We start from the raw sequence: 12,308 nt of genomic DNA on the forward strand, positions 1-12,308 counted from the left end.
GGCCTGGCAGAGCATTAAAAAGAAAACCCAGCATGTGGTGATGTCCATGAGTTCAAGACTTCAAGAATTAGAAATTAAAATTTTATTTTCAGTTATTTATTTTGTCCAATTACATTTGAGCTCCTGAAATAAGGGATTGTGTTTAAATTACTTTAGTTCCCCCACATTTTTATGCAATGTTTTTGTTCAAACCACGGCATTAAACCTAAAAGTCTGCACTTCAACTGCATCACAGTTGTTTCATTTAAAATCCCTTGTGGTAATGCACAGAACCAAAATTAGAAAAAGTTGCCTCCAAATATTTATGGAATTAACTGCATATGGTAGGCATAACAAACAGGGACATATAACAGTCACGAGAGATGCACTTGCAAGTACAAGCACATGTGATATCTGGAAATCTAAAATTAGGAAAATTAAACTCAATTTATTCTGAAATAACAGAGAGCTAACTGAGATTAACATAGAGGTCAACCCAGACCATACTATAAAGGAATGAAATATGAATACTGTGTAAGGGCAAAACAGTTTACTGAACTAAAAATGGATTTGGCACAAGGAAATCTAAACAGCCTAGCCAAGATGAACAGACGGAGTCAAAAACATAGAAAATCTAGGAAATTGCTGCATCACTAAGTACATATTAGGCAATCTGGCAGAGCAGGGAGGGAAAACATGCTCCTCAAATACACAAGGGAGACAATTAGACACAGGTGCGATCCATTAGGGCGGAGGAAGCAATCACGCAGGAGGGCAGGGAAAAGGTGAACCGGAAACATGGAACAAGGGTGACTAACAAAATAACACATAAAATTTATGAAAGGAGATGCAAATGTTAGAAAAACATCATATAATTTATGAGCCAGAGTGGGATCTCACACAGAGGACAGAAAACAGCTCTAGCATAAATTCTACTTCTCCTACATAGCAGAGACCTCACCAAGTTCATTTGGTCCATGAGAGGTATGAAAAGATCAGTGTGAGATGTTACACCGAATTTGTCTTTGTTGGAAAATTACAGTTTACAGTTCAGGAACAAGGATCGCTCTTTGATCCTTTTTCACCTTGCATCGGGTGGACGGCCAACCATTTTAGCCTTGCTAAACCTAACTCCAGCCTCCAAAAGCAACCAGTGCTTCATAGGTAGTGTGAAACTTGACTGCCCTGTTAATCTACATTCATCTGTCAGTTGTCATTAGCTATTGTACATACTAAAATATATGCAGTTTTCAAATGAGATTCATCTTTATAAATTAACTTCATTAGGCTTGCCATTAATAATGATAATATCATTGATGGTCAGTGCAATAATAAAATAGCACCAATGGGAACCATTCTGGGTTTTTTTGGGGGGGGGGGTTGAGTTAGTTGCACTACTCAGAACTTATTTTGTTTTGCTCCTTCTCACTTGTGCCATAAAATATGTAACAAAGAGAGTTTAAAAGGACTCAGTAGCTATGCCCTCTGCAACCCCTACTCTTCTTGCATTTGCAGTCCAAAAGTCTTTGGATGTCTGGGCATTCATGGCTGATTGTCTATAGCTTATGAGGTGTGGATAAATGCATCCCTAAGGTCAGCTTAGAGGGGAGACACCACTTCTTGCCAAAGCTTGTTATGGTCTCTTGGCTGTCATTTGTAGCTGAGCTTAGTAAGTAATATCTTTGCAAACTCTAGTTTCAGTCTTCACTTCACTTCGTGCAGAACACAGTTTGGACAAAACACATCAAATTGTCTCTGCATCATTAGATGTGTTTTTGCTCCACTGGTTTGATGATTCAGTGGAGGATACACTGGAAAGTCTGACGTGGATAATGAGTTTAAAAGGTTCAGGACATTTGGCAGGAAGTTGTCTGTTGTGCATGAAGTTCACAGAACAAGTTCAAGGAGCTTTGTGCAGGTTCTGGTATACACTTCTTGTCCAGGACATTCTTACCGTAACTGACAGGAGGAAGCTGCTTTTAACTTGTCAGACTCAATATATCACTTTTGTTAAAGGCCCATTGCAAGGGCACTGTTCACCAATATAAAATTAACGGGCATATTTGACATGAGGTAGAAAGGTTGAAGGATTATCAATTTAGCATCATACCATTTAGGTATAATGCAAAACTCTCAGTTTTACACAATTTTAGTTTGGAATTTCAGTGTCGGGTAGAAGATTTGAGTTCATCAAGATTTAGTCAGCCTGTATCAAGAAGAACTGAAAACCACCATCTCTATGGAAAAATCAATTTCCACATTCTTTAAACTTTGAAATATTCTGAAGAAAAGAAATTAACTGCACTGCACAGTCTACATATACTCATGTCAGCTGTGGTGGTAAAAACACTCAGCGCATGCCATTTGGATTGGGTTATTTAATCAGTATCAACTGAGATTACATTAAGTGTTAAGTGTCAACATGTTACTCAGTGTGTATATATATACCTACATAATACTCCTTAATCAAATTATCATTTCAACATAGGGATATTATCTGCGTGTAAAAAGACTTATGTAGATATTTTTATCAAAAACGGGTGTTCAAAGTGGGACGGACAGCAAAGCAGTAAACTAATGAGTTAATCCAACAATGCTCACACAGGGTCTTGAATCAGGTGCAGGTCAAAGCAGCTACAGTAAAGTATGCTCTCCTTTCAGCTTATCCAGTTATCAGTGTTATCAGACATTTGTTGTTCTATGTTTCAAACTTTCTACCATTGGTGAGGCAATCAAATACTCTTTAGAGAAATTTCCCAAAACAATTGCTGTTAAATATGCTGTGGCAACAAAAGATCTCCTATTTTCGTTCTACCTCTAAGAGTAAATGAGTGACCTCTAAAATGTGTCACTTCTTTGTTGGAAGGGTTCAGTTTTGAATAGTTTAAATGGGTGCATGAAGCTTTGGAGAATTTGAAAAATGCTTTACTTTTGCTTTACACTAGATTTTTTTTTTTTTTTGAGATAAAGACAGAGAATCTTTTTTTCATTTTCGTTCCTTCCAACAACCAGATTTTTTTTAAAGTGACATTTTCTGTACAGTGTGTAATTTGACAATTTCATAGCAGCAAGGAAATATAACATGACATCTATTGACTGTTTTCAGTTATTAATTATAGGAATATATAATATGCGAAAGCCTAACAACCAATTTATCCGTGAATAACTGAGAAGAAAAACTTGCTTTTCATTGCCATCAATAATTTGTCCCTTTTTTTTTTAATTGACTGCCTGTAAAGTGATGTACACAAGTAAATGCTGAAAACAAAAGGCAAATGGATGAGGATGTTGGCTGTAACAGCAAGAAGTAAATTCAAGGAATAATGGGCTTTTGCTGAAGAATGAAATATCTAAGCTACCTATGTACAGCTACAGTCAGTTTACATCCACTCAGTATGGGCATAAATGTCAATGTCAAATACCAGTTTGGGCTTTTAAAGATTTCTTTGAACTGTTCTTTTCCCAAGGTGGAATGATAGTACATGATACATCTATAATGACTTGAACTGGATATTGAATGAAGTTATTTTGGATTTTCTCCACACAAGGTCAAAATTATACTAAGGTTTAAAATGTCCCTTAGCAAGTTTTACTTCAACCAGAGACTTTTGGTATCCATCAACAAGCTTCTGGCATAACTCTGGCTGGATATTTGGCCACTCTTCTTGGAACAGTTGAGGTTTGAGTTCAGTAAGGCCAATCCAGAAGCTTAATGTTAGCCTGCTTTATCTACTCCAATACTATTTTCTTTAATATGTTTGGGATCATTGTCTTGTTGGAATGACCAATTGTGTCTGTAGCTGATTTGAGGTGAATTTGAAAAATTTGGAGGTTGCCATCCTTCATTATTTCATCCCCTTGTATGCACCAGTACCAGTGACACCAAAACAGCCCCAGAGCATGATGCTACCACTACCATGCATGACAGTTCGTATAATGTTCTTAGAGTTGAAACCCTCCCCTTTAATCCTTCAAACATACCTCTTGTAATTGAAATTGGTCAATTTTTCTCTTCCTTATTTGGCTTATACTTGTGGGCAGCTACAACTTCACTGAAGCTTGACTGTGTCGATTCTGGAGCAGTGGCTTCTGTCCTGGTTGGGACACTCTCAGTTAATGGTGATTTAAAACATGCTTCACTGTCAACAATGTAGATATTGCTCCAGCAGCTTCCAGTTCACGGCGGGCTTAAGCCTTGGTGGTTCCTGGGTCATTCCTGAACATCCTAATCAATTTCCTCTCACTTGAGGGTGACAGTTTGCATCTTCTTCCCTACCTTGGCAAAGTGGTGAGGCATCTGAATAACTTACTGACATACAGTTGTTTGAACTGGTGATCTTGCAATTTGCAGTTGTTTAGAAATGGCTTCAAGAAACCTTCTTAGATCTTCACTGAGTTCACTGAGAGCTTCACTTCATTAAACATGTATGCTGTACAATTATTCCATCCTGAGAAATAAAGATTCCAAAGAAACATTTAAAAGCCCCAAAATACCACGACGTTCATGTTCATGACAAGTGGATGTAAACGTCTGACCACGACTGTGTACATCTACAAATGCTTTATATTTATTTTTAAATTTCATTGTCCTGTGAGACTTAAGGTAGAGATCTTATCATCTTGTATTGTTAAATAATTATTCAATATGTCTAACGCATCTTCTGCTGGTAATATGGATAGGCAGTCAGGGCAGTTTAATTGTTTCAGAGCAGAAGCTGGTAGTATTAACAGAAATGCATAACTGTGTTTCTGACTGAGTGATGGGAGGAGTCAGGGAGATAAGTGTGGCTGTTTGGGGGTTTAAAAACTGCAGGAGGGGTTTTGTGTCAAATTAAATTACATGAGATTAACAACAAAGGCAGCAAGAATCAAAATGTCTTCAATCAGCACCAGAGAAATCCAGGAGGGAATTAAAATACTGAGAGGAGAAGCCACAGCAAGCAGAATATCCCTGACCGCAGAGCATACAGCTGCGTAGTTACTGATAAATCCAGGTTGCACATTGCTCGCATCATGTTGCATATAAGAGTTTTTTCAGGAGTTTTTTCCTACAGTCTTGTGTCATGATTTCTTTGGGGCACTATTAGATTAATAAGCAGAGCGGTGGGTTTTTTCTAATGCAAAAGAAGAACAAAGGAATGTGTTTGTTTCATTTTGGCTTCCCTGCTGGCAGTCTGTCAAGCATATTGTGTTTATTTCACCATTTTTAATACTTTCTGTTGACAGATCCGCCCTTTACGAAGGGAGAAAAACAATTTTAAAAAAAACACACACACACACATTGTGTAACATTTAACAGTCAGCACGTGTGAAAAAAGAGGGACTGGATGTATTGAGCACAACACATTTCAAATAAAGGGAAGGAAACCAAAGAATCGGTGGATATGTATAATGGTGTCAAAGCGAATGTGAGTAATGGTAGACATTTTTCACTGAAGACATTTTGACAAACTATGAATGATAATAGTAATTAAAGCTGGATACTGTGAGGACTTAATGGTTCTACTTCTCTGTTTTCTAATCCTCTATTACAGCTGTTGTTACTTTGACAGTGCCTTTGATCTGGCTGGCTGGAGTGTTCACGCACATCTTCAACCTTTCCCTCTCTCTGTCTGTAGTCCCAGCCTGCTTCAAAATGGCCACCATCGTCCCTGTACCCAAATCCTCCACCATCTCCTCATTGAACGACTGGCGACCTGTAGCCCTGACCCCCATCGTAAGCAAATGCTTCGAGAAGCTGGTCAGGGACTTCATCTGCTCTGCACTACCCGACTCACTGGACCCTCTACAGTTTGCATACTGCCACAACAGGTCCACTGATGATGCCATAGCCCTGACACTACACACTGCCCTGTCACACCTGGAGAAGAGAGACACGTATGTGAGGATGCTGTTTGTAGATTACAGCTCAGCATTCAATACCATCGTTCCCTCGAAGCTGGACAGGAAACTGCAGGATCTAGGACTGAGCAGCTCCCTCTGCAGCTGGATCCTTAGCTTCCTGTCTGACAGACGCCAGGTGGTCAGACTGGTCTTGCAAATGCGTGTAAAAAGAAAAATAATTTATATAGGGAGTATATAATATATAGAACTAAAAACGCGGAAATGAAATATAAACTATATAAAAATAAGTTGGTATTAATATTGAGGAAAGCTAAGAAAGATTACTATAATAAAGTTTTTCAGGAAAACAAAAATAATATTAAGGGCATTTGGAATATTTTTAAAGAGGTATTGGGTAATAAGAACACACCCAAAGTTCGGCCTAATTATTTTATTAATAATAATCAAGTTGTTAAAGATAAGACCGAAGTAGCAAACGAATTCAATTCTTTTTTTGTAAATGTTGGACCTACTTTAGCAAATCTAATCAGGAAAAATGATGATCCAGGAGATGAGGAAGCCTGGATAGGTGATAATAGAATGGTTAATTCCATATTCTTAGCCGATACTACCATAAAAGAAATAGTAGCAATCGTAAAAAATTGTAAAAATAAAAAATCTACTGATTGTGATGGTATAGACATGGTCATAATTAAAAAGACAATAGATTGTATAAGTACTCCTCTTTGTTATATTTTTAATCTTTCGCTACAGTCAGGAGTATTCCCTGACAGAATGAAAGTGGCAAAAGTAATACCATTATATAAATCAGGAGATAAGCATAGTTTTAACAATTATAGGCCAGTGTCTCTTTTATCACAGTTTTCAAAATTGCTAGAAAAACTCTTTGCACAAAGACTTGATAGTTTTATTGAAAAATATCAACTAATACATGAAAACCAATTTGGATTTCGTAAAAATAGGTCAACGGCATTAGCGTTGTTGACTTTTATTGAAGATATTTCATCTGCAACACATAATAATAAATACACAGTGGGAGTATTTGTTGATTTAAAAAAAGCTTTTGATACGATACAACATTCTATTTTGATTTCTAAATTGTATAACTATGGAGTGAGAGGAGTAGCATTGAATTGGTTAATGAGTTATTTAGAGAATAGGTTGCAATATGTTTATTATTTTGGCAATACTTCTGAAAGACTGAAGATTGTATGTGGTGTTCCTCAAGGTTCTATTTTGGGACCTAAACTCTTTAATTTATATATTAATGATATTTGTGACGTATCTAAAAGGTTAAATTCGATTTTATTTGCAGATGACACAAATTTTTATTGCTCTGGAGAGAATTTGAAAGACTTGGTTGAAATTATGACTTCTGAGATGTTAAGAATAAAAAAATGGTTTGATGTAAACAAATTATCTTTGAATCTGACAAAAACGAAATATATGATATTTGGCAATCGTGTAAAGGAGGATAAAGTCATTATGTTTATAGAGGAAGAATTGATTGAAAGAGTTACTGAATTTCGTTTTTTGGGTGTAATAGTGGATGAGAATTTGACATGGAAATCTCATATTGAACATATTAGAAAGAAAATGGTCAAAAGTATTTATATTTTGGGTAGTATAAGAGATTTATTAAATTATAAAACAATGCGTATTTTATATTTTTCTTTGTTTTTTTCATATATCAACTATTGTGTTGAAGTTTGGGGGAATACATATGAGAATACCATAAAACCTTTAAACCTATTACAGAAGAAAGTTATACGAATAATTCATAATGTTAAATATAGAGAACATACAAATAAATTATTTATAGAATCAAAATTATTAAAATTAGGAGATTTAGTGAAATTACGGACATTATTAATTATGTTTAAGGTTAAAAATAATATTTTGCCTTTTAAGTTACAAAGAGTATTTTTGATGTGTTCAAGGGGAGAAGAGAATAGAAGGAAATTTTATTTTAAACATCAGTTAGCCAGGACTACACAAAGATTAATGAGCACAACGGTTAGGGGTATAAGACTGTGGAATTCACTTCATTATAATTTAAAGAATTGTATAAATTTACAATGTTTTAAAAAGTGTTATATGTTTAAAACGATAACTCAGTATGAAGAATGCGAATGAATGTGATGTTGGTTTGGGATTCGACCGGAGAGAAATGTCAATATTAGTTTGTTCCTGATTTTTGGTGCCCACCGGTGATATAAGTTCGATGGTAGATAGGGGGCAGGGTTTAATAAGAATATTTTCTTCTTCCTGCTCCTTTTCACACATGGTTGTTGTGTTTTGTTGACAGAAGATGTGGTTGTTTTGTTTGATTGTAGTACCAAGTGTGAAATAAATAAAAATGAAATGAAATGAAATGAAATGGGCAGCATCACCTCATCCCCCATCACACTGAACACTGGTGCTCCACAGGGGTGTGTACTGAGCCCTCTCCTGTACTCACTCTACACCTACGACTGCACAGCCACTAACAGCTCCAACATCATTGTGAAGTTTGCGGACGACACTACAGTGGTGGGTCTTATCACCAACGGTGATGAGACGGCTTACAGGGAGGAGGTCAGCGCCCTGACCCACTGGTGTCAAGACAACTATCTCACCCTCAACGTCGCAAAGACAAAGGAGTTGATAGTGGACTTCCGGAGGTGCAGAGAAGTACACACCCCCATCACCATCAACGGCGCTGCTGTGGAGAGAGTGAGCAGCTTCCGGTTCCTTGGCGTACACCTGGCTGAGGATCTTACGTGGTCAGTACACACAAACAAAACAGTGAAGAAGGCGCAGCAGCGCCTCTTCTTTCTCAGGAGACTGAAAAGATTCGGCATGAGCCCCCGCATCCTCAGGACCTTCTATCGCTGTGCCATTGAGAGCATCCTCACTGGATGCATCACCACCTGGTATGGCAACAGCACCGCCTACAACTGCAAAGCTCTCCAGCGAGTAGTGCGGTGCTCTGAACGGATAATTGGAGGTGAGCTTCCCTCCCTCCAAGACATCTACAGGAAGCGGTGCCTGAGGAAAGCGGGGAGGATCATCAAGGACTCCAGTCACCCCAGCCATAAACTGTTCAGACTGCTTCCATCAGGAAGGAGGTCCTGCAGCATCCGGTCCCGTACCAGCAGACTGAGAGACAGCTTCTTCCACCAGGCCATCAGACTGCTGAACACGTCATAGACACCTCAGCTTCACTACTGGAACTTTAACATTATGCACTCCACACTGTATATAAATGCCACTTGTTTTGCACATATTCAACTCTGTATATTTTATATATTTTATTATTATTATTATTATTATTATTTTATTTTTTTACTATTTAATTTGTAAAAATGTGTATACACACACACACACACACACACACACACACACACACACACACACACACACACACACACACACACACACACACACACACACGTAGGAAAATATTTAGTATACACATCCAGAAATGCATACACTATTATATATTGTACATATATTTATTAGTTTCAGGTTGGCCATTCTTGTATTTTGCTCGTTTGTGTTGTTGTGTTTGCACATCTCTGTTGCTTGTGGGGTTCGCACACAAGAATTTCACTCGCATGTGCTGTGCCAGTGTGCCTGCACATGTGATGTGACAATAAAAAGTGATTTGTGATTTGATTTGATTTGATCTAACGCTCATTTGTAAAATTGGCTTTTACTGTGGTGTGCCATTAAAACTATTGTCCGATACTTTTGAACACAATGACACTTTTTGCAATTGTGTTTAGTTCAAGTCATTAGCTGAAGACATTAGCTGAGGAGATGAGCAGTCTTGCATGGGAGGAGGCATCATCCAAATCACTCTTATTTCATCACGTTTTTTAAACTTGATGAAGGAGCTGTTTTATATCAAAGGGAGGAGGAGTAACGAGACGGGGAAAAAAGATCCTCGCTGTCATCTGAAAGGATTTAAGCTTTTTGTGTGTGTGTGTGTGTGTGTGTGTGTGTGTGTTTGTGTGATTTTCGAGCATATTAATAGCTGTGCATACTCGTGCCCTTTCTAAACAAAGCAGAGTGATTACTTTCACAAACAAAGCATCAATTACAGCAGAGAAATGCATTTAAAGCCCGAGTGAGCAGAGCAAAATCTGAGCTCTTTGCATGCACCATAAAATGACTAACACAACATTCATCTTCATCTTCATCCTAATCAGTACCGAACAGAAGCACTACTGAGGTTTACACTTTCACCTGAACCACCAGCAGCTTTAAAGTGAATTTAATTAACAGCAGAAACAGCTCTACAGATGTGGCATCAGCTCCACAGAGCAGTACAGTCACAGTGATGTAATAATGGTTGAGTGAGGAAAAGTCACGCAGTGATAACTAAGATAAAAAAAGAGCACATGTGAAAGACTAATTGAAAGCAGTTGATTGCTGTGTTAAACTCAAAAACGTGTCTTGTTTTATATTATATTTTTATGTATGAGGACTGTACAGATAAGGATGTTTATCTCCTGTTGAAATCAAGAGCGCTCCTCGTCCATGATCATTTAGCGCCATCTACTGGCTTATCCTCTCGTTTCAGCTCCATGAGCACAAATTAAATATGAGCTGTGTTTTTGGATTTAATATTTACAGCATTTCAAGGGGCTGTAGATACTTTGTACACATTTTGCGCAAAGTAAGAGTGGAAGTGAATGTTTTTTACTTGAATACCTGTAAGCTGTCTCCTTCATAGACAGCTGTACAGTATCACTTCTTAATCTGTGCCAAATTGATATTTATTTAATTGGTAAAATGCAAAGAGCTTAAATTATTTTCTTTCTCATCTGGCGTTTCAGTTTTAGTCAGGGAAAGATGATGCAGATATGATGTGACTCTAGAATAGGACACTGGCAGGTGTTGCTTCGCAAAGATCTGTGATGCATGTTAAAACCTGTGATTATTCACACTATAGTGCACTGTATGTGATTTCCTGTATTGGATACAAAGCAGGCTGCTTCAAAGTAAGATGGGATTATACACTGAGAAAGAGGAGTACTTTGCGCAAATGTGCATTATGCATTTAAATCCACACAAAGAGAGTTTGATGAATTGAAGTTGATGATGTTTTTCTCTCCTTTTTGGATAATAGTAATATGATTTTTTTTGGTGGTCCCCTGTTCTCACTCTGAAGCCCCTGAATGTTGTTTATCGATCTTCCTTCGGGCATAATACAGATGACGATTTTACAGCCTGAAAGATCTGAGAGGTATTAGTTATTTTTTCTATAAGGTTGCCATTTAAAAACTTCCAATGTACACCATTTGTTTGCAAGTCTGGACCATAGCAAGCTTGAGCCAATGGTTTACTGAAAGTCCCTCAAAATGTCTACTGAAGAACTGCTTAAGCTTTTAAGCTCCAATACCCAGAACCCTTTACACTTAAAATTTTTTTGTTAATCCTGGTCTATAAATCCATGCTCAAGATCCATTCAGCTTCTGTTTGTACTCGTTTTAACTGGTTGGTCTCTTATTGACTTATTCTACTGAATCTGTTGAGGTACAGTGTGGACTGTACTAGAAGTCACTGAAGCACAGACTCTGTGATGTATCACTATCAGCCTGAGCACCAGCACTGTATGGTGACTCATTCCAGGCCTCTTTCATCACTGGCCTGAAAACTATTTTTCGGTTTGTACACATTTTTGGACACCTCTGTTAGAAGGCCGAGTGCACTCAAAACAAGATAAATAACATCTACAAGTCTGAACAATAAATCAAAGAAAATAGATTTATGACTCTATTTGGTGAAAGACAGAATAATCTGGGAATCGTTATGTGCAAATGACAGAAAAAACAAGAAAAGAATAAGTTCGATATTCCAGTATTATTCTGTATTATACTACTTTGTACATCATCCTCCTTTAATTCTAGAATGAAATATTATACTTTACCATTAATTTTTTTCATCAGTCTAATGGATTCTGATTGCCAGAAATTATCAGAAAATACATAAAACATCCACCATACCATGGCGCATTTCTGTTATATTAGTGTTTTCCTGTTGACTCTATGGTATATCTCGTAGAACTGATGCTCAGAATTACTGGTGAAAAGGACCGTTCCAAACATCCATCAGGTTTTTTCCTCTTAGGCGGGAATCTATCCTGGCTGTCATGGGATGAGAGGCATGGTACATCCTGGACTGAGACAACAACCATTCACACTCACATCTACAGTGCATTATTCTGCTTTTAAATTGAGTTTACGATGGTTCTGACTAGGATGCATGTTGGGGTGAGGTGTTCTGGGTATGTCCTACCAGGATGAAGCCCTGGGGTAGGCCCAGGGCACTGGTGGGATTATGTCTCTTGGCTGGCCTGGGAAGTGTTCTCTTGGATAAGCTAGAGAAGGTGGCTCGGAGGATGGAGGTCTGGGTTTCTAAGTGGAAGAGGATGGATGGATAATTAGACTTAAATTTAGCAATAAATAAATACTTGTGGTATATAAACCTAAATT

The sequence above is a fragment of the Copadichromis virginalis genome, linkage group LG9, assembly GCF_057382275.1.
Source record: "Copadichromis virginalis isolate Kocher_CV1m ecotype Utaka linkage group LG9, C_Virginalis_male_GT1.1, whole genome shotgun sequence".
NCBI lineage: Eukaryota > Metazoa > Chordata > Actinopteri > Cichliformes > Cichlidae > Copadichromis > Copadichromis virginalis.